General features: G+C 38.8%; 1 long non-coding RNA gene across 2 annotated transcripts; it reads right to left on the reverse strand.

Moving 5' to 3' along the window:
* Window positions 1–24,027: 24,027 nt before the first annotated feature.
* LOC306817285 lies at window positions 24,028–25,009 on the reverse strand. Of its 2 annotated transcripts, none has more exons than XR_013778010.1 (2): window positions 24,941–25,009; window positions 24,028–24,496 (listed from the first exon to the last, which is right to left on the reverse strand). It is a non-coding gene; the product is annotated as an uncharacterized lncRNA (long non-coding RNA). The 2 variants fall into 2 exon arrangements; XR_013778011.1 differs by having other exon boundaries at window positions 24,028–24,578.
* Window positions 25,010–27,039: the final 2,030 nt, after the last annotated feature.

Below are 27,039 nucleotides of genomic sequence, written 5' to 3' on the forward strand. Positions count from 1 at the left end.
GCTTATGTAATTATCTGTCTGATGCACAGGAAACAGATTCTAATGAGGTGACTCTATGTAGATTGATAAACTGGTGACCACAGCTCTGTATGGTGAATTAATCAGAGCCTGAAACTCAGTCTTCCAGTTTACTGTCACCCTGAAGAAAGCCACAAGGTGAGTTTCCACAATTTTTCCAGCTTGGGATCAATAAAGTAATATTTTTAAGTTTGTGTTAAAGGAAGAATGTGCAACATTTGGGGCAGAAATCAAGCATATCCTCTCTGAGTGAAACATGCAAGTCCCACTGCCTATGTTGTTGTCTGAGCTGTATTTACATAACGTTTACAAGGACATGCGTATAAAAGCTGTTTAAGTTTATTCACTGCTTATCTAAATGTCAAGTATGTATTTTTAGATCACGGTCATTCAGTATCAATTTACATGCAATGTGAAGTAAAGCTTAAGGAAAGGACAGTTTGTGCAGACTGTCAGTTCAACTCTTGTGCTTAAAGGTCCCATATTATGCCTTTTCTGGTTTTAGATGCTCTTTAGTGTGTTTTCCAGGTGTCCTATGCATGTTTAGGCACATCTATACAAGAGAGTCCACAGAAATGCGGCTTCTCTCACCCCTTTCTGTAGCAATAGCTGGATCAAACGCTCGGTCCCTAGCCCCCTTTGTTGAAAATGTGTGGTGTTACGTCACAAGCCTATTGGCTCGTTGTAGAAAGCACAAGCTCCCCTCAGACTGACTGTAGCATTCCCGACATGGTAAAAGGGGCGTATCTGATAACAAAGCCGAATGACTGACCAACAATGAGAGACAATCAGATCAGACGCAGGGACCCTTTGTTTTTTATTATAGTGTTACGGAATAGCGTTAATTCATAACAAGTGTTAAAAAGTGGGTAAAGAACCTTACTCTTTGTCCGTTAACATTACAAACCTGAGGGAGGTTCGAAGAGCATGTAAAAGGCCTTGCTTGCTATGCAGAAGGCACAACCCTTTTCCAATTACATGTAATCATAATGTAGTGTAGAATATGTAAAAGCCAGGAAGGAAAAAAAAAACAATGTAAATGATTTCATTGTTTTCACAATGGTTAAAAAGAAGTAAAAAAAAAAAAAAATAGAAAAAAAGGGAAAAAAACTGTTAAGTAAAGAAGTGACATACCATACTTATGTAATGTGTATGGTATGCAGACAGTGCTGTATACTTACTGTATGTGCAGCTGTGGCTCAGTCAGTAGAGCGGGTCATCTCCCAACCTGTCCAATGTGTCCTTGGGCAAGACACCCAAGTTGCTCCCACTGCTTGATCGGTGGCATATGAATGGTATGAGCTAACACTGGCGGCCACTTTACAGCACCTGCAGTGTGCAAATGCTTTGAGTCACAATTCTAAAAATGTGCTCTACAAGTTCAAGTCCATGTACCATTTATGTCTGTTCATTTTTCTCATTTTTATCAAAATTAACAATCAGCCTATGAATTTAGTATTTTCAGATTTATTTATACTCATATGGATAAGTTTTATGTAAATCCTTTCATAAATAATTCTCATGTCTTGTATGTTACAGAAATCTTTATGTGTCACTGAGTATACTGAAACACTGTAGCTGAGTGTTGGAGAAATTCATTATATTGTGTTTTTGGATATTCTGAATCTTCCCTCTTTCTTCTACTTTTGGCAGTGCACATGGCAGAACTTTAAGTAGAGTGAAATGCACATTGGGAGTTGCATTACCTTAAGCATTTCAAGCACACTTGTTTCCATTATGTGCATTTTATCAAACGACCAGATATTCTTTTGGGGATGTTTCATGTCTTCTTGGCAGGAGAAGTGCTTCACCTGTGAGCCATGTAATAATACATCTTTGAGATAAATGAATAGGAGTTATACTTCTAGAACCAGGAGAGCATGAAATAGCTTCTTCCCCTAAGTAAGTCTGGACAGATTTAAGACTTGTGCAGTGAATTTTAAAATAGGGATGGAAAGACCTGACACAACTGGCAAAGTGAATAACCAACCTTTTCTCCGAGAGACTTTGTCTGCTCTGATGTTGTCAAAAGTAGATATGCATACTAACATCACGCCTATTAGATCAGTAGTGCCCAACCAGTCGATCGCGGTCTACTGGTCGACCGTGGACTGATTCCAAGTCGACTCCGAGTCATCGTAAATATTGTGCAATCACAGCTGGCTCGACATCGTGAGGAGGATCCGCGGAGGGTCAACAGCCGCACATCTCCAAGATTTTGTAATGAGACGGACGTCGTCGCACTGACCGCGTTGCGATGATCGGCTACAGAGCGAGATGTATATGACAGGAAGTTGACAGCTGTCAACTTCAGCTAGCAGCTAGCGATCAGAGTGTTTACACACTCCCAAACTTAACATGGCAGAAGTGAAATGAGCCAAAGCTTACCATTTTCACCCTGAATGGGAGGAAGACTTTTTTGTTGTTGCTTATTTTCATTCTAAGCAGTTTGTTTGATCTGCAATGCAACCGTGGCATTGCCAAAGGAAGGATATCGACGCGTGTGATTGCTTTTCCCTTCAATTTGACGAGTCGACTGATATGGTGGATGTGGCACAATTGTATGTTTTCATCAGGATGGTTTTTGAAGACGCCAAGGAAGAGCTTCTCACCATTTTGCCATTAAAAGGACACGCCAGAGGTGAGGATATTTTTAATGCGTTCATGGGATTTGTTAGCGAGACAAAACTGCCGCTCTTCAAACTGATCTCCATCACAACTGATGGGGCTCCTGCTATAATGGGCCACACCAGTGGGTTCATTGCACTGTGCAAACAAAGTGAATCTTTCCCAGATATCCTGAATTATCTAAATCTAGTAAATTCTTGGTCAGATTTACGGAGCTGTTGCCTGAAATCAAGGACTTCCTAAAACTTTCAGAACATGTGGATCACGACAAAGCTAGAAGACCACCAGTGGCTTTTAGATTTTTCTTTCCTTACTGATCTCACTGGTGAGCTTAATGAATTGAATTTAGAGCGGCAGGGCAAGGGTAAAGATGTAGTCAACATGATGAGTTCAGTTTACATGTTTAAAAGCAAGCTACAGCTGATGTCAAGCGGGTTGCAGCATGGTAACCTGCGCAACTTCCCTCACATGCAAGCAGAACTACAAGGGAAAGGTGTGACACAGCTTGACAGTGCACGTTATGAGGAACAGGTTCAGAGCATCTCTTCAGAGTTTGAGAGACGTTTTACTGTCTTTGCATCCATTGAGCCTGTAGCCAGCTATATGTGTTATTCTTTTAGTTCAAGTATTGATGTTGATGACATTGCTGCTAAAGTCAAATCACTTTTTGACTTTGAAAGCTCTGCTCTTGAGGATGAGATTCTAAAATTGCAAAATGACATTGAGGTCAAAGCCAGATCCAGTCAACCTGGGGAGTTCTGGAAACTACTGGTGGAGGAGAAGTGTCCCAATCTCAGAAGATGTGCCTTGAACCTGGCAGCTCTTTTTTGATCCACTTATTTGTGCGAGTCTGCTTTCTCACACATGAAAATCATCAAGTCCAAGTATAGATCAACAATGACTGATGACCACCTTGCCGCCTACCTTCGCCTTGCAACCAGCTCCTACACTCCTATGAGAAGCTAGCCTCCTCCTCCCAGTGCCAGGTCTCCCACTAAGGTAGAAAGTTATTTCCTTTATTCAAACTCAGACTACCTGTTTTTTTATCTGGTTTATTTTTCTGTTTGGTTCATAGTCAGTCAGTCGTGGCTATTGCTCATCATGCAGGTGTGTGTGTGTGTGTGTGTCTATTTAAACTATCTAATAATTATATTTTATTGAAAAGTCAAAGTAAAAAATCCTCCCTTGAAGATATCAAGCTATTTAGCAAAATCATACCTCTAATTGAGGTTCTAAAACATTCATGTCAATTTTTTTGAAAGCATTATTTTTGTGTGGGTTCTCGGGGGGCTCAGCTTTGTTTTTTGAAACAGGGGGGCTTCAAGGAAAAAGTTTGAGAACCAATGTAAACATTTCGAGATTTGTTGCTGTTAACTTGCTATCTCACCTTGATTAACATTATTTTGACAAGATTAGGTACCATGTTGGCAGTCATTACAGTTTTTTTCAAAATTATTTAATCTGTAAATGCAATGGCCTCAACAGATTCATGTTACATTAGAACGCTGTTGCATGTTTGCAAAAGGCAGTCAGTCACCCAAAACATTTAATCAGTGTTTCAAAACCCAGTTATTGTGTCAGTTATTTTTTGCCAGCGGCAGCCAAATGAAAAGTTGATTTGTTAATGTTTGAGCCATACCGGTCAAAAGCAATGTAAAAACAAAAACAACAACAACAACAACAACAACAACAACAAAACATACCATAACAATGAAAACACCTTTGGGAGTTTGATGAAGAGTCAATCCTCAGTAACTTTTTACAGTAGTCTGTAAGGTCTTATCTTAATGGACATAGTGTCTGTCTCGGTCTGGGCAGAGATTTTCACCAACCTCACTTCAGATGTGTTCCTTTGTGATGCACTGAAGGAAAAAGCTCATGACGTGGTCCAACCATCCCTTGCATTGGTCACCTTTGATGTCCTTACATGCAGCATTCGTGGCATTCAACAGAGACATCTGATCCTGTGGCCTTTGGTAATGTAATTTATCCCCCAGGCTTACAAAGAACTCCATAGAATTCAGAAACCGCGAGTATGGTGGAGGAAACTCCATTTTTATCCTTTGATGTGCAGCAAACCATACTCCAGCAGTGTTGGCTCAGTAAAAGCTGACATTATCCCACTACACACAGATATATATATATATATATATATATATATATATATATATATATATATATATATATATATATATACATATATAAAATAATGCATATAATAATTTAATATAATAATTTATAATAATAATATAGTAATTTAAATTCAAATGGATTTAGGTGCACATTGCATATATATTTACACTTTTTAGTTTATTTTTACATGAGAGAATGAAATCAGAAGTTGGAGGAGATTGGAAATCCCCACACCTGTGTTCTAGTGGACTGTATTCAGACATTTGAAACCAAAGTGTTGGCAAAAATACTACTTTTTCCTTCAATCATCTCTCAATTTCCTGTTCCAGAGCACATCTGTTGAGTGCCTGATGAAGCAGGTAATTGGAGGTCAAAGTATATCGAGGTGAAATGATTCTGTCTGGTGGAAATCAGTTCCAACAGCAGGAAATGACTACCATTGAAGAAGAGACATAACCCAAATACATCGATTCCACAGTGAGCCACAAGCCACAAAACACAACGAGGCTAGATCAGACTTTTTACCTTACCTGCTCATTGTAGGGGAGGTTGGCCGGTGACTCATTTGAAGTGAGGGACACTGTTCATACTGGTTAATATCATGTTCATGAACGACTGAGTAAAACAAAACAGAGAACACAATGCTGACGTACATCACTGTCCTCTAGGGATTGAAACCCCCGACCGTCTGAGAGACCGACTTGCCACCTGAGCCACTTCTGCTCACCTTTTTTTTGGTGGTGTGTAATATTGGAAAGATCACGAAATCAGGAAAGACACAGGCATGCATAAAACTCATTGATCAGTACAACTCATTAAAGTATGTCAGATCTGAGTCAAAAGGTCTGGACTTCAGAAGCCACTTCAAGGCCAAAAGCAAAAGAAAAACGTTTTTGATAGCAAAAATCAGATGTTTAGGAAGACAAGACTTTAAGAAGCTTCCACTGACTTTTCACTGACACATTAATTTTAAAGTTGCTGCCAGTTTGGCAATCAGCCAAACATACAGCCATATATATGTATATAAACATCAGCCATATATATATATATATATATATATATATATATATATATATATATATATAAAATCGTGATGTGGGGGGGTGGAGAGCGGCAGCAGTTTAAGATGTTTCACAAACAAGTAATGGAGGTTTTGATAGTTTTGGACACCTAACATTCATTTTCCTGTAATCTGATCAGTTTTTATGCACCAATTTGTGCCTTTTCTGAAAAAAAAAAAAAACAATTATCATCCCATCTTTTTATTAAAGTTCTAAATGTTAGTCAGATACATGTTCAGACAAGAATGGATTCATTTGAATACTTCTATAAACGTGGACTGGAGAGTTGTGATGTTTGGGGTTGGGATCATTTTAATGACAGACACTTGCGCTTTCCTGCACACGCTCTAAACGCTGATACAGTACGCTGTAGATAATTAATTGCCAATGGTTTGGACCATATATCAATGGTTTGGACGACCTCACTGAACACGTCGAGTGTCTCCGGGGGCTCTGTGCAAGACAACAGAACTTCCTTTTTAAAAAGTTTTGATCCCGGACTCACGTGTGGGGAAATTTCTTATAAAGATGCAGCAAATCCAAGAGAGCACTGACTCACATCTGCAGCAAGCAGCTGCACAAAACGGGAAAACACATCGTTTGGAGTTGTATGCTTTGTATTCAAAGACAAAACTGCGGAAATTACTTTCTTTGTCTCTCTCTCTCTAGTGCAGAGTATAAAGTCAATCAAAGGTGATTTTTTTTTTTTTTACAGAGACCCCACAACATGTTGCTTTTGAGGTTTTTAGGGGGGCTCAAGTTTCAACCAGGGGATAATGTTGCAATAAATTTATTACACACAATCCGGCAACCTTGCTGGCCATAGAATCATTTATTTTCTTTCTCTTGATAAACTGCAAATAATGAGCAGTTCTTCCACACAGCAAACTTTGCTTGTAGTGGTATAGAACCCTAAAGATATGATTCAGCTCAAATCTCCCACTATCTGAGTTGAGTAACAAAATTAATGCAGAGGAATTCATACAGGGTGAAAAAAGGTCCCCAAGTGGTTCAATGAGTATGGAAATGAAATGAATGACTCGCCAGGGCAATACAGTTTAATCTCATCTTTAGTTGAAAGCTGGTAAAAAAAAGTGTTTTGTGGACTGCCTGCCATTAAAAGCACTTTGTGTTGAAAACAACCTCATTAGAATTCACAAACGTCAAGTTACATAACTCATAAGACACTTTAATCTTCATCTTCTCACATAAAGTATGATTTACTGTATAATAGAAATGCTAAATATACTTGTTTAAGGAAGCCGGTTTCAAAAAGTCAATTTCAAATAATAGTGGATCAGTCAGTATTGGCACTTGGGTTTCATGAGACACAGTTAATTTGACATTCTACCAGTCATTTGCTCATTGCATTTTTATTTTTCCGTGAACACTATTTATCTTTAAAGTATGTACTGTAGTCCAAAACACTGAAGAGAGCCATGTGCCCCCAGCCACTCCTCCCCATAGAGAAGATTTGATGCAGGTTTTCACGTCACGAACAATAAAGTTCTTGAAACCTTTCTGTGTTCTAACCTCTCCATTTTTAAATGCATCTTTAATACATGCATGTAATAAATCACAGGCATAGAGACACAATAGAGAGATACAAACACTTCTGCATTTCTTATGTGAGAGTGTGCAATGGAAGTTCCCCATGCACTCTTAAATTGACTCTCTATTAGGGTTATTGCAGACAGTCATTTATTTCTCTAACAGACAACATATCTTCAAGGTGAGCAACAGGGCTTTTCCAAGAAATCACCATTCCGAAATGCAGATCAATCTTTATGTCTTCCGACGTCTACAGAGTGACCATCCAAAGATGACCAGGTTGTCATGCCAGTGAACCTTCAGCAGAGCAACATGTCACAGTAAAAAGTAGATTTTGAGTAATGCAGTCTTTGCATCACCTTGTACTGGATTAGCCTAGTAGCAGAAGTTATTGGAACATCAACAAACCTCTCACAGTTAATTCTTATTAGCATTTACCAATATTTTAATAGTTAGAATTTACAAAAAACAAACAAACATGACAAGCAAAACATTTAAAAAGTGTTTAGCACTGAGAAATTTGAGTAAAACAGAATGTCTAGTCTGCATTTAAAAATCTCAAAAATATTTTGAGCTCAGACATCGGCTGCTTTTCTAATAACTCAGACTGCAGTCAGAAAGGACAACAAGCGCCTCCAGCTTGGCTTCTCAATGGTGGAAATTGGGGCCATGAACCTAGGTCGACCTTTCTCTTACTGTCGTCTTAATTTTTCTCCACTTGTGTTTGACCTCCAGAACCCACTGAAGAGTCATGTTTTTTTTTCTTCCAGTCATGGAGTATGAAGAGGTCATTTGAAAGCTAAACACTCTTTTTGATGAAAAGCTATAATAATCCCCGTCTGGGACATGAGAAGAAATAACATGCAATTATATGAATCTGATCCTTTATATATATATATATATATATATATATATATATATATATATATATATATATATATATATATATATATATCCCTTCTGTAGGTTTGACGTTAGTTACCTCTGTGTGTGTGTGTGCACGTGTGAATTGCAGTGTAAAAAGCGCTATCAGTAGTCAGGAGAATAGAAAAGCGCTACATAAGCGCAGTCAATTTTAGCTTATTGTACAAATCAGTAGCCAGAATATTTGCAACAAAGCTCTGCAGGGTGATATACAAACAGGAGCTGGAAGACATGGGACAGAGATATTGGGCTTAGTCTGCTCCCATATCTTGAGACCTGGACAAGTGAGGGGTTCAGTGAGTGCACAAGGAGCTAAAGAGGAAGGAAATCCTCCCTCCAATGTTCTGCAGTTGAGAAACTCATTTGTCTTTGGCGCTGTTTGTGTACCTGCATGTCCTGTTACCTTCTGATGAATTTGCAGCATGCTTCTCCTTGGTGAAAAGGAGAAACATGCCCTTTTTTTTTTCAATCTTCTGACTGTTCGAGGACACATTTATACAGTATGTGACTGCAGAGGCTGGAGATAAAACCATTAACCTTAAAAGCCAACTAACTCTACCACTAAACCACAGCTGCCAATAAACACCTTGAATGAAAAAGGTCAAAGTGGAGGTCCATAAAGTTTGAAAGGACATAATCATACTTTTAACTCCAACGATCTGTTTTCATGGAGTTGCTTTGGTCAGATGTGTCTGCTTCTAAATATTCAGCATTGTTTAACTGTCCTCTTAAATTAGTATACTTTTGCTTTAATCTCCCAGTTTTTCTCTTTACATCATTTTCCTGTTCTCAGTCAGTTGAATTGACAAGTTTTAAGGACAGGATGTCAATGCATTTCCACCTGCTCCAGCTCAATGATCTCTTGTTCCATAACAGTCACTCCAAAGGAATTTATATCGTCTCTGTTTTGGACTCTGTATGCACATTCAATCACTTGTAAAGTTTCTGAATCAGTAAGTTCATAGAACGTTTATACTTCTTGTTGAACATCTCTTTTGTTAACAGAACAAATGGGTTTCTACCCATGGATTTCTGTACACAGATGTGCAGTTTGGGATTCCTTTTCAGATAAAAAGTCAAGGAACTACAAAGTATCTAAGGAGCATATTACAATGGCCAAGGTGCACTGTCAAATAAATGAAATGTAGATCATAGACTGTAAAGTAGATCAGCTATGAAAAGAGAATTACTCTGAAAAGAGTTCATTCAGGGTTTGAGGCCTTGATGGATGGATGACCTTTGAATGGTTTTCTTGTACTAAAAATGTGAAGCTTTGTCTTCAATATATAATAACCTCAGAATTGATAACAAGTAGTAGAGAAAAATGTAAAAAAAAATAACATCAAGAGGAAACAAATGTTGATGTCACAGTGTGTGTGTCTCTTCCATATGCCTTAGAATGTGTCAGGTGTTGCTTTCTGATGGCGGCGCTACTGTTATATTATGCTCCTTTGTGTTTTCCCTGGAAGATATGTCCTCACTTATTTCAAAGGACTCCATGGATTGTTGTGGATTGTAATGGACTGCTGCTAACGTAACCTATGTGACGCTACAAGTAGAAACATCTATATAGTAATCTATGTTGTAAGTAAGTTTAATTCTATTGAAGTTGGCATTGCTAATATTTACTTCTATTATAGGTACCTCTATTTTAACCACATCTCCTTTTAGTTATGTTTGTAATTGTTGTATGTATGACTCTTTAGTCCGATCATGATTCACTTATACCTTCTTTTTTTAATTTAAGTTTATAAGTTGTCTTTTGAACATTTTTACTTACATTTTTACACTGTATTCTTTTGTTGACACTTTATCTTTGGTTAAATTTTAGTGTACCTCTGTGTGCCCTTCAATGGTCCCCTGGAAACAAATCTATATATTATTTATTTGATTAATTTGATTTGACTCTGCCTTTGTCTAGTCATCTCTCTCTTTCTCTCTCTCTCTCTCTCTCTCTCTCTCTCTCTCTCTCTCTCTCTCTCTCTCTCTCTCTCTCTCTCTGCCCTTCTCCTTATTTGTCCAAACCAAACACAGCAGGATGTGGCAGAATGCTGAAGGCTTCTGTCTGTTAAAAGAAAGTATTTTCTCGCAACTGTTGCCAAATGCTTTCTCATCTTGGAAGGCTTGGAAAAAAAGCGGTAATCAATGTTGGGCCATCCATGCTGAACACAGGCAAACAAAGGACGTGGGCCTGTTTTTTTCTCTGAAAAGCCCGATTAGAGTGATCACAGTGATAACAAAGAGTTTTTTTGATTTTTTTTAAAGATTTATTTTTGGGTGTTTTCTAGCCTTTATTGTGGAGGGAGGACAGTGGATGGGGTCGGAGGGTGGGTAGAGGGAGTGGGGAGAGACATGTCACCGGCACCCCCAACAAAGAGTTAAAGAACTCATAGTTCCAGAAGCCTTTGCAGTACTTCACACCTACATGTGAAAAGAAGGGGGACCTGAGGGGACCTGGAGGGGACTGAAGGTGAACCCCCTGCCAGGAAGCCCAGTTTAGAAAATTCCAAGACACCCATTGTTGTTCCACTTTCCACATGTTGACCTCAGGCGTCTGGAGTTACTCCTCTGCATCCTGCTTCACAGCACACTTCTCTTTCTTTAAAAGTTTTGGAGCGCAGGTAACCCGAGACCTTGTAGCAGACCAGCATTCTGAATTCCAAACTCAGATCATCCAGCGTCTTATTCATATGCCTAATTAAAAATGGTATTCAGAGATTGTAAAGATTACGTCTTGTCCCGTCCTGCAAAGACAGGACATCCATGGAGATCACACGATCACTCCATCACCATTCAACTGCACGGAAACGGCTTAAGATCACACATCAACAGACCTTCTTCCTCTCATCAACCGCGGACAAACGGTTTAGTTTGTTTAAAAACTGAGTTATTATTGTGAAACTGTGACAATCTTTGCTTGGTATTTGACCACTGTGTCTTGGTTTTAGGAGAGTTAAACCTCTTTCGTTTACTTTATTTGGGCCGCTACGTCCTGTGTGTGTTTCTCTGTGAACTCTAGCGTCACAACCGAGTAATAGAACTCAGAAAGACCAGTGTGAACATCGTCTAATATAAACTCCTTTCTCTCTCACACACACACGTGCCATGCTTGTTTTTTTATGCTTTGTGTTCTATAGTTTAGTTTATGATAGTTATTTGTTTGATTGAGTTTCATTGATTAACTTGATGTTTCTTTGTTAAATAAATTCTGTTATAATTTAAAGAGCAGTTGTTTGTGATTGCTGTGTATGTGCATTGTGACATAGGCTGGGTGACAGGGCTTTGTGTTCGGATTTCACACCTTCAATTAAATACAGTTTGTTAATTATTAATGTGTTAAGTAATTAAGTAATTAATTTGAGACTGATTATTTGTAATATTTGGTTGTTCCCTGATTTCAGGGTGGTGACCCAGGTTTATTAAACTCAGTTTAACAATAAATGATTGATTTATATTAATAATTAATTAAAGATGATTATTAATGCTAATTTGATAACCACGTTTTACTTATAAAACCCAAGATAATTGTTGATCAGGTATTCGCTCCTGAAGTCCTCAGCATCAAAGTAAAAAGGACCTATTTTAGTTGAAGATTACTAAATGGGGACAATGTTTATTTGTTATTTTACTGTTCTGAAAGGCTAAACTGGTTATGTTTAATTAAGTTCAAGACGTTTTCAACATTAGATCTAATCTGTACTGTCACAAAGTGCTTATTGCAACAGGTGGCTTTATACATACAATGTTCCTTTATCAGAGTGTTCACAATATTGTCATCAGTGCATTTCCAATTCTCAGTGCAACAAGTGTGAAGTTGTTAAATGAGGTGTGGACATTGAAGCTCAGAACAGCACGTAGGCGTCATCAGGCTGTCAGTTCAGCTGAGGTGAAACTCCAATAATCACGTCTATTCAGAAAAAGAAGGTTCAGAGCCTGTGTGAAGGCAAGAGTGACAGGTATTCAGGTTCAGTGTTTCCACCTCACATTTACCTTTTTTCTTTTCTAGTTTCTACTGAACAATAGAGTCAGTGATTGCAAATCTGCCCGAAAAAACTTAAACATGCTCATATGAAAGGGAATAGTGGACTTAATATGTTGCAATTATTTGAAATGGTTGCCTATTTCAAAAAGGACTAACTAAGATGTTATGTGTAAAACGTCTGTTGGTCTGTGCTAACCACAACAGTAAACACAACAAATGTTTAAAAAAAAAGAAAAAGGTTCCATACAGGGACTTAATATTCAGAAAATAGTATCATAGTGATATAAGCGGTTTTGCTTTGTACAAGATAGGACTTTTGATAGGATAGACTATAATTTTATGGATCCCAATGGGGAAATTCGGGCGTTTTTGTTTCTTTTTTCAGTGTCTCACTGACAGCGGGTGACGTGTCAGCCGGCAGATCTTGACAGCCGGCACATGCGGCACGCCCAGCGGGGTTGTCAGATCACCTGCACACCTAGTGGGGTGGTTGGGTCTATTCGGTTGGCCACGACACTGCTGTTTTGGTCTGGGCGTGGTCGGACCGGTGGATCTGACAGGCCCGCTGGGCGTGCCTCATGTGCCGGCTGTCAAGATCTGCCGGCTGACACTAAAGAAGGTGAGAGACATTCGCCGAAACTGTCAGGTAAAGAGCTACTATCAGCTACTCTGATATGTCTGAAAAAAGAAACAAAAACGCCAATAGTAATTGAAGACATGATGAACGTTTTTGAGTTAATGATAACTTTTTTTAGATAAATGACGCTACACCTGAAAGCTAGTTCAGGCAGCACTGATTTCACACTTGACATGCCTATTCCTCAACGATTCCCTGACAAAACCTCCTTTCCAATTAGTGATCTTTTTAAGCTACAAGATTTCCCGTCTCTCCCTCTGCTCTCTAGTTGTCAGCTCTGGCATGCTCCGGTACTTCACTCCTGCTCAGTCCTAACCACCACCCCAGCATTCACCTGGGAGTTCAATATCAACCCATCAATTAAAACTGTGAGGAGTGATGAGGTTGGATCCTAGATGCGAAACACAAACTGTTTTCTGTTGAAATAGATATTTCCAACAATGAAAATATGAGATATCGGACAGAAATAGCCACATTGATTAAAAAAAAGACAAGAACTTGTCTTCAAAATGTGTAAGCTCTACCCCTGATATTTCTTATTGTGACAATGCTGGTTTTGTTAAAATGAGTCTCAATACTTCTTGTTTGTTGTTAGAGTACACTTCACTGAAACTTATTCAACATATTCAAAAGTCATTCCGGGATCTGCACAAGATACCAGACCAGTTGTTTATATTTTCACTTTTTTTGTTGTTGATGCTTCCAAAAAAGAAACTGCATCTGACCAAACAGCCAACAGAATGCCTATAAGGGATTGAGTCATGGATTACACCACACATACTGGTCTGTGAGGTCAAACCATGTTCAAAACGTTGTCTCAGTGACATCACCCATGAGTTTCAGAAGATGTGTTGTGAAGCTCAACAATGGCAGCTGCTACATTGGTGAAAGTAGTAGTACATCACCAATTGGCTTCTGAAGCGGATTTGAAGCCCAGTGATGGCGGTGGTCATAATGGCTATACCAAACTAACTGTTGATTAATGTAGTAACAGGCAAAGAGGTAGCGCTGAGGAGGGCCTTAAGTCTCCTGAAAAAAACAGCCACATATGTCCACCACTAAGTCAGATCAGCTTTTTAATGAATAACTTATCCTTCAAAATATCCACATGAATGAGGGATAAACGATTCACCCCCAGTACAGTATGGGTCGGTTAAGACTCGTAAGCTATTGGTATTAAAACTGTGTCTTTGCATCCGGCTGTTAACATGCTTATTTCTGCAGTGAAAATGGCAGAGGTGGAACAAAGCCATTGTTTTGCAAGTAACAAGTTAGTCTCAAGTCTTTGGTCTCAAATCCCAAGTCAAGTCCCAAGTAATGACGAGTCGAGTTACAAGTAAAGAAATGCAAGTTCCAAGTCAGAACAGAGAAAAGTTGAAACAACCGTTTGACCAGATTACGCACGTAAGAAGACTAGAAAAGCACTATAAAAACTCAAGTCCAAGTCCATTCGGATAAAACAAAGTATTATGTTGGTTTTACTGACGTGGTTTGTGTACTGAGCCGCGACAGTACAACTGTCTGCTTTCTAGGCTTTTTGCTACACCTAACCCTCTCTAATTAGGGTTGTTCTCCAGATGGAGTTTATATATTGTCTCAAGTCACAGATTTCAGATAGAATTAAATACACACGTGTATCTTCGATGTAAGCCTGATAAAACAGTTTTGAGAACAGACATTGAGACTGAAAGATTAATTCACAGTGCCACAAGTTGGCTCAGGAAAGATAGGATAGGAAAATAATTACATGCTTAAATACACAAAGTAAACGGATTCCCAAGTTCGACTGGATTCATGTCTGGTGAAAGCACTTTATCTATTTTCTCCTATCTACTGCTTGTCTTAGCACTGCACGTGGCTGAGAGTGCTGAGACACATTCAGCATTTAATTACAACAACATAAGCAAAAGTGTTCAAGCAGAAAACATCAATGTTCAGTTGTTTGCCGTTTTTGGTGAAAGCTCAAATATACAGAGTCTAATCAGCTAACAATTTATAAAACGTAAAGGCCACTGGATGACACCTCTATCATTATGGAGTTAATACTTGGCAGACCTGCAGACCTATTAGTGTATGTATGAAGTGGCTCTGTGTGAAAGTGTGTGTGCCTGAATGACTGTACGTGTGTGGGTCTTCTGGTTGTTTTTCACACTTCACAAATCTGCCTGTGAATGAAGTTCACAGTGAGAGCCAGGAGGTGCAGAAAGTTAGAAAAGAAGCAGTAAGAAAAACACTTTCAGATATGATCATCATGCAAAAAGCATTTGTCTTCTTAACCAATTTGTGCACAAGTTGAAAACTCTACAGAGAAAGGAGAAAAAAGGCAAGGGGTATACATTTTAAGGCAGACTTCAATGATAACTAAAGGGATTTACTTGTTTGGCTGCCAAGTGTACATTGACAATTATGCTGAACCTGAAACCTGCAAATATCCTGGATATACAAAAACAAATAAAGTTCACTGTGTGTCTCTTTAATAACTTCTTGGCCCAGTAAGAGCTTTGGTACCAAGTAATCAAATATGCTCATGAACAACATTTTGCTGGCAGTGGTTGCTATGCAGTGTCATCCATCAAAAGTAACTAATCCATTCATACACCACGATTGAAGCAGCAGGAGCAATCCAGGGTTAAGTGTCTTTCCCAAGAACGCAGCGGCCATGTTGCCAAGCTGGGGATCACAACCATGGACCTTCCATTTGAGAGATGGCGACTCTATCAACTGTGCCACAGCCGCCCACAAGTGCTAAATCATTCCATCTCCGTGAAATCATCAAGCTAAGTAAATACTAAAGCCATGAATATGGTTTTATTTCATTGATAGAGATGTTCCTCAGGGGTCAATACTTGGACCATTTTGATTTGTTTATATTTTTAAAAATCACGGTATGGTATTTTGCCTCATGTATATTGCTAGGGCAGCTGAAGAGAAACAGAACATGTGGGGAGCGAGAGTGACATGCCTCAAAGGGCTGAGGTTTAGAGTTGAAAATGTGCCCGCTGGGTTATTGATAGTACGAATTTCTGTGAATACGTTCAGTGTGGTTACACTTTGTAGAGGTGACTTTGCTGTGAGCAGACTACAATCTATTTGGAGAAGCTATGACCATATTTGAAGAAAAGAATGTCTTTCGAGGTATTCTAAAAGTATAATGTTCGTCCTCAGTTGACAGAACAATGTTGAAGTGTTCCTCAAATAGAGGTTTGACATTCGAGTCAAGGAGATGTGTTTCTTCATACCATGTACAGAAGTATCTAAAGTGGGAAGGAATTTGTGACATCTGTTGAACAGTATATAAGGGCTCTGCAACGACTAATAAAGTGTCTACCTTTCAGCCTGCACAGAGTCTCAGTGTTGTCTGTTAGATTAGAACCACGGCCGTGATTATGCTGCATTAGTATTCTCCAGTCTGTTGATAGATTCAGCTTTAGGGACAGTTATATTATTCAACCCATCAGTTATCAACACTTTGCATGAGGCTCTGCTGATTGAGCTAAACCAGCATTAAGGATTTACACTTTTATAATATATATTTCTTATTGCATTGTTTCTATGTTTGGGTGGCTTTTCATTTAAACATCTAAAATTGTGACGGACGATTACAAGTTTTTGCAGTGTTACTATGTGCTGTTTTTTTCACTTGTAAGTGAATCAATCTTCAAGACCGATATGAGTCAAAGCCTGAGGGAAAGTAATACAACTATACTTTTTTCAAAAATGAAGTGGGAGCCTCTGAAATGTCAGAGGGAATTATTTGTGATCTCTTTGTGTAGAAAACACTGATAAGAACCATGTTGCTTGATCTTTGCCTTATTCCTTTCGAACCCTTTATAATGCATCTGTCGTGTAAAAAAACAGGAGCAGCATTGAGTTTGTATGTATTAGTATGAGGCATGAAAAGATGAAAGAAATGTTAACCAGCGGGCATATAAGTAGATGTAAACAAGGGTCCATGCATTGGTTGGCTCAGTGTTAACAAGCTATTGACTTGCTCTATTGTACAAAGTCTGGTCTAATGATGAAAATTAGAGGTCAAGTTTGCTTGAGTGCTGTGTGCAACAGGGCTTTGATAGCACAGCACTGACCTCATCTACTTCAAAAGAGAGTCAACTAAATTGACATCTGAAGTTGGTTGTTTCATAAACAGCATGGGGTTCAGTGTATGAAGTACTTCAAAGGACGGAGTCACGTTGAGATGATTCACAGAGAAGTCTATTGTCCCACCTGGTCATCTCCATGCCATCCATACATACAGTCTGCTCGCTTGCACTCACACGCCTGACTGAATTGCTATACGTTCACATTTCCAATCAACCTCATTTCCCCAACACCTGAACCTTTATCTTACTCAAACACCTTGTCAATAATCAATGTCTAATTTCAAATCTGTCATTCTGTTCGTTCAACCCCTTTGTTTTTATCAGTTACTCAATCGACAGAGTCACTTCGATCAATAGTCAACTGAAGCTAAGTATGATGGAAGGATTAGGCAGTATTGGCACTGAGAAGCCTTGTTTTGCCCAGGTCTAATCTTGTGCTTCTCTGTTGAAAATAATTCTGCTGTTTGATAAAGCTGCTAAAGCTAATGCTGTCAAAGTTTTCCTCGATAAATTAAGAAAATGTATTTTCAATATTATTGTGAAAACCACTACATATTCACTATATTGAACTGTTAAAGCTGCAGTGATCAGTTTTAATTGAAAAAAAAAAGACTTTTTAATGTGAAATAATTCATTCAGAGTAGCACATTTAAGCTAAGAATAACTGTTTGTTTTTAAGCTGTTATACAGCTTTTAAGCTTCTTTTGGCTCAGCAAGAACCAACACGATTTGATCATGAATTTATTCCTATGTATAAATACGAATCCAACATGTTGGATTGTTTGGCCTGATTTCTCACTGTGTGGTGTCCCCCGAGGAAGAAAAACCAGCATGAGCCTGTTGACTGTGATGCTAATCAGAAAGCGAGTTGACGTAGTGGCGCGGAAATGCCAGGAGCATGCAGTAATTCCAAAAAATCAACGTCTTGAGAGGTTTTGCAAGATTTCCCGTCAGATCGACGGATGTTCGCGAGTGAAATCAGTTTGTGTGGAGTGTTGATGTTGCTGTGTGGCCGCACACCACATACTGTACGACCAAAACTATTAAACCTCCCATTATTTATCGCCATGTGTTTGGTCTCTAAGGTTTGGGAAATCGGCCAACAATTTTAAAATCCTGCTATGTGAAGCAGGCATTAGCTGGCTACTCGCTTTCTCACTTCCACTGATTGACCTCTTGAATCCATCATGAACATTTTGTGGAGCCAGGCGTCTGAAATACCCTCCAAGTGTCAGCAACAGGACCTTGAATATGCATTTGAGAGTTACTGTAAGTGCACAATTTGACAATCACAGCAACATTTATTGGTGCTAAATGTTACAGATCCCAGGGAAAGACCCTCCCCATTGAGTCACTCCAAGCACCTTTCAACCATTCAACAAAATTAAGGTCACAATTTCCTTTCATCCCACTGAAAAGGCTTGGCCCAGGCAAACGTTATTGTAACCGGAAGTAGCTCTGTAAGGGTTGCTAGGAGAAGGGGGCTGTCTGATTTGTGGTTAACCGGACCAATCAGAAAGGTAAAGTGCAGCTTGGTTCAAAAATAAATGGATCAATGTATCAACAGTTTATGTCTTTATTGATATGGATATAGGTTTAATTTTTTTCAATAAATAAACAAACCTTTTTAATTGAGTTAGGCAGAGAGCTATTATACGTAGGGGTGGACTGATGTGGCCATTAAGTCGTTTGCCTGCAGTCTTAAGGCCCATCTCAGCTCCAACTCTTCACTTCCATGAAAGTAACGATCACCTCATCGTTGGGCTCTGTTGGGGATTTTCAGGAGCGAATACCTGACCAACGGTTATGTTGGGTTTTAAATTTGATTGTCAAAATAAATTTAATAAGTAAGTTTATTTAATTATTAATCTAAATCAATAAGTGTTATTAAACTGTGTTTAATAAACCTGGGGCACCACCCTGTAAACAGGGAACAACCAAAATATTACAAAATATCAGTCTCAAAATTAGTTAATTAAATACTAATATCATTAATAATTAATAATCGGTATTTAATTGAAGGTGTGAAATCCGAACACAAAGCCCTTTCACCCAGCCTAAGTCACAATGTGAATACACAGTAATCACAAACAACTGCTCTTTAAATTATAACAGAATTTATTTAACAAAGCAACATCAAGTTAATCAATGAAACTCAATCAAACAAACAACTATTATAAACCAAACTACAGGTAACAAACAAAACAAACAAGCGTGGCACATGTGTGTGTGTGTGTGTGTTTCTGGGTGAGTGAGTGAGAGAGAGAGGGAGAGACAGACAGAGAGAGACAGACAGAGACGGGTCACAATGGCGGCGCGACCACACGTGGTCACGTGATGGCGGACACAGAACACGTTTCTGCAGCGTCTGGAAAGCCACAGATCTCTATGTGCGTCTACCGAAAGGTGTGTGTGTGTAAAGTGAGAGAGCGAGAGAGAAACGAGCGCACCTCAGAAGTTCAATCTCGGCCTAGAGCTCACCACAACTCAGAGCATAGTTTACTTCACTAACAGAAGCCAGTGGCTGGATTTGTATCAGACGGCATTCACACTAGTCTTTCTGATAGTGAGTCTAGTGAGGTTATGACGCGAAAGCTCACAGGGAAACACACGGGACGCAGTGGCACAAATAAAGGAAACAAACAAAAGAGGGTTTACTCTGGTAAAACCTAAGACACAGTGGTCAAACACCAAGCAAATATTATCACAGTTTCACAATAATAACTCGGTTATTAAACACACTCTCTATATCTAACTGCCCAGACCTAGCTAAGCCTCACTTGTAACCGTTTTGTCCACGGTTGATGAAAGGAAGACAAGAGGTCCTGGAACGGCCTTTCTGCAGTTGTTTGGAGATGGCGGTGCGTCCAAGGTGTTGAGCAAAGGGCCGTAGTGTCCTCCGTCGAGCGAGGTGATCTCCGTGGGTGTCCTTTCTTTAAAGGACGGAACGAGACGTAATCCTTACAGTCTCTCTCAATACCGTTTTACTACGGGAGAAATAAGACGCTCTTCTTTGAGATGCGTTCAAGTGGATGATCTAGGCTCGGAAATTAGGACGTCGGTATGCTTCAAGGCCTTTGGATTAGCTGCGCGCCAAAACTTTTAAACAAAGAGAAGCGTGTTGTGAAACAGGAAGCAGATGGGGTATCCTCGGACGTCGCCAGACGACGTTTGAAAGAGAAAGAGAGAAGGCGCATGGCCGGTTTTATACCTCCCAAACATCACACCTATGTGTTAGGTGTGGCAAAGCATTCTGGGAGTACCTGCAAGGCATGCTGGGATATAGAGTCTTTTGTCGTAGTTCTCCAAACGTACCCAGCCTGAACTTTGCCATCCTGGCTGGCCCCCAACAGCTCTAACGCCCCGTTGGTCAGAAGCCGATGGGACGTCTGAGAGACTTCATCTATGTTTTATAATTATAACATTTTAAATACAAACAACGCAAAATGTCACACGAGGGATGATGCAGAGGCAACTATCTCACCAGCCAAGCTATTTAAGTAAATTTTGTCAAGCAAAAGCTTAAGCTTAATGTGGAGTTTTTCTGCCAATTACTAGTAAAAAAAGATGTATTTGTCTGGAAAGAAACAGAATAATTTTCTCAACTTGCTTATGTCCTTGTAGGATGACTCTTTTCTTCAATAATTTTAATAAGAAACTGCATATCATTTATATTAATAGATACATTAAATATTCAATATGGAGATTGTTATCATTACTGATCAGGTTCCCTTCTTTACATAATAAGTATGTGTGAGATGAAAGCAGGGCTAATGATTGATGGGAACATTACTGGTTATATTGGCTGTAACCAGGAAAGAACATGCCAGGGAGAGAGAGCAAGAAGACGAGAACGAGGGAAAGGCGTGGAAGTGAAATAATTAATTTGACTGGGTCACATATCCTCTGTATGGCTCTGCTAAGCTCGATAAAATAATACCCAGTCACCTCTACTGATAGACGATTCAAAGGTCCTATGATCAACTTTTTGTTTATGTCCATTTTTGTCCTGAGATTCCTTCCAAAAACATAAAAAAATGGTTTAAAATTGAATATTTGACCAATTAATTTAGAATATAAACAAAAATATGGCTATTGTGTGGTGTTCTAATGCCTTTGTTTGGAGAGCACTAACAGTATTTGTGTGGCTGTGTGCAAAGTTGGTGTTTTAAGCACCTCCAGGGACAATGAAGGTCTCAAGTCTCTCACACAGTTCTATTGGGGGTCGCTTGATAAAAGGTTTGGGAACACCTGGTGTAGACCATAAAGAGGCATGAGTTTTAATTTGTCTTTTTCATAATAGAAAAAAACCTTCACACATTCCATTCATAAGACAGGTGCAAGGTGTCCATCAAAAACTCAAAGCTAAACTATCTAACTTGAAAAAAAAACATTTATTGGCAATGTTTTGGGACTAGACCTTCGTCAGGCAAAATGTGAGTCAAAATGTGCAGGACATCTTAAATAGGAAGTGGCTACAAGCCTGCAACCAGTCATCATTATGCGCTGAATCATCGGATTGATAAACAAACAAACTAACATCAGCTTCTCGGATGAGACCAACAGGTCTATAAAAAATGCAGAAAGCATTCGGTTTCATAACCTCGTTGGAGTGCTGTCCAGCACCCCTCCCAGGGTTTTCAAGAAGGCCGGGTACTCTGCGCTAGGCGTAGGGACGCGACCCTCTTACCCCTTCAATCTGTGTATTTTATGTTTTCCCTCAGCCTCAGTAGATCAACCAGAATTTACATACATTATTTCTAAAAATGTTTATCTTCCCCAAACTTAGAGAGTTTAATGACATATTTCGTTATAATATCGTTCAAATAAAACTGATCTGTCACATACATATATGGTAGTTTATGAGGAATATGCCTTCAGATCCTCAGAAGGGCATGGTGAGGATTACCAAAAAGGAAAAAAATGGAAGATGGCTTTTTGTAGAATGACAAGTTTTGCATGTTTCACATAAGCTCCTTCTTACAATTATTTTTAACAATCTCAGGTGATGAGATGGGTAGTTATGATATGTCTACATGCTTGTCCTGTATGCTAAAGATAAACCATCATCACATGCTTGTCTTTGTATTATTGTATTGGCTCACCTCTTCAACTGGTCTTATCTGTTGTGACAAGCACTCAGACACACTCTTACTGTTGGCTGTTCATTGTTGCTGCTGCTTTTTTCAGTATTCTGTTCCTGCCTCTTGTTATTTAATGTTGCTACATCAGCTTCCATCACAGCCCCCTGTGTTTAGAGTCCATTGGGGGTCTCATCTTGCAGCTGCTGAGGGCGGACAACCTTCAATAATAACATTTCCATACAGATTATAGACTATAAGATCCAAGGACTGTCTGTCTACACTTAATTACCTCTTGTCAAAGGTTATAATGAAACTTTATCTTCTCTTTTTTTCTCCTTATCCAAACGCCATAGTCTGAGTTTTGTCCCTGACCCCATTTAATCATCAAACCTGAGCTTGCAGAGCTTCAAAGTCTGCAGTCACCAGATCTAATTGAACGGAGCACCTTTGAAACATTGTGTAATGGAAGATTGGGCAAGGCACTCTTATGTCAACATGAAGCAAAATCTCTGGAATGTTCCAGCATCCTGTCCTTAATCTGAGGGTTCCTAAACTTTTTCTTCCAGGCCCGTTTTTGACAGGTGAAAATCCTTAAACCCCCTAACCCACTTAACACATGAACATAAATCTAGTCCACTCAGACTACACTTGCTTTTTCTGTTGACAATATGTAATGTATATTTACAAAGTCATACTGTTGCAGACCTTTGCCATTCCTATACTCTCAGAAATTATCTCAAACATCACCTAATTAAAGTACAGAATAGCAACTTCAGGATGTGACATCAATCTGAAAAGACAAGCACGGCAGTTTTACAGATGAAGCATGAAACAATTTTTCAGATGTAATAGCTTTCAAAGGACATTTTTCAAACCTGTCTCTCAGAAGATGAACAATGGATAAAGGTCTTCTGGTCTATGTGCAACCTTTTCCAGTAATTTTACTCTTTAGCACCAGTATTAAACCAAAAATAGACTGTTTGGAAACACCTTTTTTATTCTGAAGCTACCACTCTCTTCCAGCGGCACACATGCAACTCCTTTCCACTCACGTTCTCTTGAAGGAGTTATCAATTAGTACAAAGTATATTTTAGCACAAGTGACAGACAACACAGCCCCTTGCTCTTCTTTTGTAACTGTATTGTGTCTTGCAATAAAAAAAAAAAAAAAGATGACCAGTCTTAAAGTCAATCTGTATTCACTAAAATGTGATGCGTGTTTCAAAGTCATCACGGTGCATTTTTACTTAGACTTTAAATTCGATATTATCTTAGGGAACGTGGCGAGGTGTAGTGCATCATGTCTGTGTAAAACCTTGGCAGATGTCAGCATGAACCACTGGCTGCAGAGAGCCTTGGAAAGGAACACATCACATCCTGTTCTGAATCACATAAAGTACTTCACAAGGTTGTCCTCAACAAACGGAGGCTGAAGGATTTGAAGAAGTTAATTTTTTTTCTGTGCATTTTAGTTCAGTTTAGTTTACTTCTTATCTGGAGTGCTTTCAGAACTCCTGTTTCTGAAGCAAGGATCCTTCTCTCTGCACTTAATTACATCACCATAACCACCGACCAGTGCATGTCAACCAGAAAGGTGAAGTTTTGTAAGTCCCACTTTGTTAAATTTAATTTTTTGGTAGTCGCGTTTTGAAAAGCCAAAGTTTATACGGAAAAAAATCCTTTCGTAGTTTCCAGCTCTTCTCCTACACACCTGAGCTCTCTGTTCAGGTACTTCCTGCTGTTCAACCAATCAGCATCAAACTCTAACTTGGATTGGCCTTTGTCTGCAAGAATAGAGCTTGAACAGAAGTACATTTGAAGACTGGGTTTGTAAACAATGATTTAGAGGCTAATACTCTGTCACTCCAGAACCTAAATCTGTCAACAAAAACAGGTGTGAGGAGGAGACTTTGTGGTTTAAAAGTCTGTTTATTTTTAAATATTTTCAGTACAAACCTGTATACATTTTTAAATAACTTGTGGAAAAAAAGGAGAAAAAACACAGGAAAGATAAGACACTAAAAAATAAATATTTCTATAACAAAACATTTGTTTTCTTTCTCAGGTAGCAAAGTGCTCCGGTGAATGTTTTCTTCCTTATAACCTACATAGTGAGCAAAAGGGTCTTAGTATTTGTCTCTGCTACGACAAACAGCAACTCTGGAACACTGCATGGTTTCCTGATCCCAGACGCCCATGCTGCCAGATGGTAAACTAGCAGTAAGCAGGATAGCGATGCGCTCTATTGTCTGGCCCTGGGTCCTGGCTGTCACGCAGTGCAAGAATGTCATTTATGTCCGTTGATCCAAACTAAAGATGCCTTCATCCAGACAGTGCAGTTCCATGTGGGCACTCCTGCTTATACACCCTGTCGGATCCTGTTGGTATCACTTATTTTCCGTCATAAAAAAAGAATATAATACTCCAGCACAGTAAAAAGACTCAGCGGCATAACCTGTTCTGTAAACACAGAGTAAATAAATATGTTTACTGCAAAGGCAACCTTGTAAATATATCTGAGCCGTGGTATGAGCTACATTAGTTGATAATTGATAAAGCAGCTCAGCTTATGTTGGCTAACTAAGTTAGCAGTCATTGTATCTTGGAAAGACAATAAATGTGTCCAATGCTGTGCTCAATGGAAAGATTATTAGGCTTTATAAACTAATTGAATCAGTCGTGAAACTGTCATATTCTCCTCATCTGCTGCACATCAATGCTTCTTTTTGATGTGGTGTCAGCGTTCGAGTCTAATATGATTTAGTAGTCTCAAACATGCAACATTTCAATCTATAAACTTTCACGTGAGTATGTCCACTTACCTCCTCTGTAAACATAATGACAGTAAATATCCAGTGTTTTGCGGCTGATGCTCATTTGTTTTCGTATAACAAACCAGTGAGAATGAGCAACAGTTTACTGGTGCAGTTCATCTAACGGCCTGTGGTGTCACTGCAAACACAGCATGTTTGAAAGTTACATGGAACCCTTTGAAAGTTCAGTTATGTTAATTGTGTACAAATTGTTTGAGTCAGGTGATATAAACTTTTTTTTATTTTAGTGAGCATGAAAGATGGTGATATAACATGGTGCAATTACAACACCATTACATATATTTTAGTTATTATATAGTTACTTTACAATCATTTTTAAAAAAACTAATTAATTGCTGTCAATTTTAGTTCTTTAAAGTCAGAAAAACTGCATCTGCAGGTCATTCAGCCAACAAAAATATATAAAGCAGTGTATAAAGCATATCTAATTCTTTTTTTTATCTTGTTGATAACTTATTTAAAAAGTACATCTTATTTGAAAGACAAAGTACAATGTACATTTCATTAAGCTTTTTTCCTATTTCTCACAATAAATACCACTTTTTTTGCTTAGACTTGGGATTTCTGGGACTCTTGAAACTGTGAATCTGTACATGTCTGTGTGTATTTATTTATGGGACAGTATTGATAGAGTTCAGGGGGAAGCTTGAAACTGTCTTGAGCTGTGTGAGTTCCCACCACAAGTGCTCAGGTCCCCACAGACACAGAAACCTGTTGGTCTGTGAAGAGTCATGGGGAAATCTGGAAACAGTAAAAGAAGAAAGACTGCATGCTACAGAAGGAACAAAAGTCATCCAGAGGTGAGAGGGAATTGGGGGGCAATGAGATTATAAAACTACCAGAGCTGCCATTTTTTGATATGGTTATGATAGCAAGACTTATTGTGCAAGAGGCCATTGATCTAGTCTAAAAATTCCCTTTCCATACATGTTTAATAATAAGTGTAAACAGTGATTTTGACAAGGATGTTTTGACTAGATTTTACCTTTATTACAACAGTAGTGTGGGTCGTGCAATGGAATGGTGTTCCAATATGGTTTTCATACTTTTTTGTTTTTGCTATTCTCTCATATTGAGTTTTTGCAGATTAATATATGTTATGTTGTTCTGCATTGGTATGTTCCTTTTACATAACACAGCCTACTCACTGCCTATTAGGATGTCAGGTAAGTCTCTTTTGATAGCTGTCATTCCGTGTCAATTTATGAGCGATATGTAGTTCTGTGTTAACCAAAGTGTGCTAGCATTAGCCTGCTAACACAACAACGCAGGCCACAGGCAATTGCACCTCGAGCAAAGGGCAATGTTGTCTGCCACTTGTGCTTAATGGTTATTAATTATAACTACTTTGTGCTAAGGCAAGTGGGGAGGGGTTGGTGGTGTGCTGCTAGAGGAGAAGGGAAACTTTAGAAAGTGTTGTTTGTTTTGGTTATTTGCTGGTGATCAATGGAGCCATCTACTGGATGAAAAAGTCACACACTCTTCCTTTAAAATGTAAGTTTGCAGGTGACAGCAACATGTCTGCTATTCATCACAGATAAAGATGAACACCCTTGTGTCTATTGAGTTTTGTATGTCCCCTCAGTGATAAATATACATGTATGCATGTATACATGGAAATTACTGCTTCTTACATTTCTTACAATAAATGACTCTATAATTTATTTAATTGTTTTTGTTTTTTGAAGTTGAACTCAACTGTGTTGTTCAGGGACAGTAGCGGTCCTGAACTGAAAAGTTTATGAACCCCTGGGCTATCTGAATGCTTATATTCAACTAGGCCCGTTTCTGTAATGAGTGTATTTTAAAGCAGAGACTGCTTTAAATTTGGGGCTCTGGCTCGACAAAAGGGGTGAAAAGAAGACCTGGGACACTGAGATTATAATGAAAGCTACATCATTCTGTTTCAGGAGATTACAGTGAAATTTTCTCCAATTTGCTATAGAAAGACCATTGCGGTTCCAGCTAATGAGAATCAATTTAGATGTAAATTGTTATGAAATGGAGTTGGAGGATTGTTTCCATCGACAGAATACTTTTTCCTGTATGAGAACAAAAGGCAGATCTAATTTGAACATATTGCCTTA

The sequence above is a fragment of the Symphodus melops genome (genome assembly GCF_947650265.1).
Source record: "Symphodus melops genome assembly, chromosome: 21".
Taxonomy (NCBI): domain Eukaryota; kingdom Metazoa; phylum Chordata; class Actinopteri; order Labriformes; family Labridae; genus Symphodus; species Symphodus melops.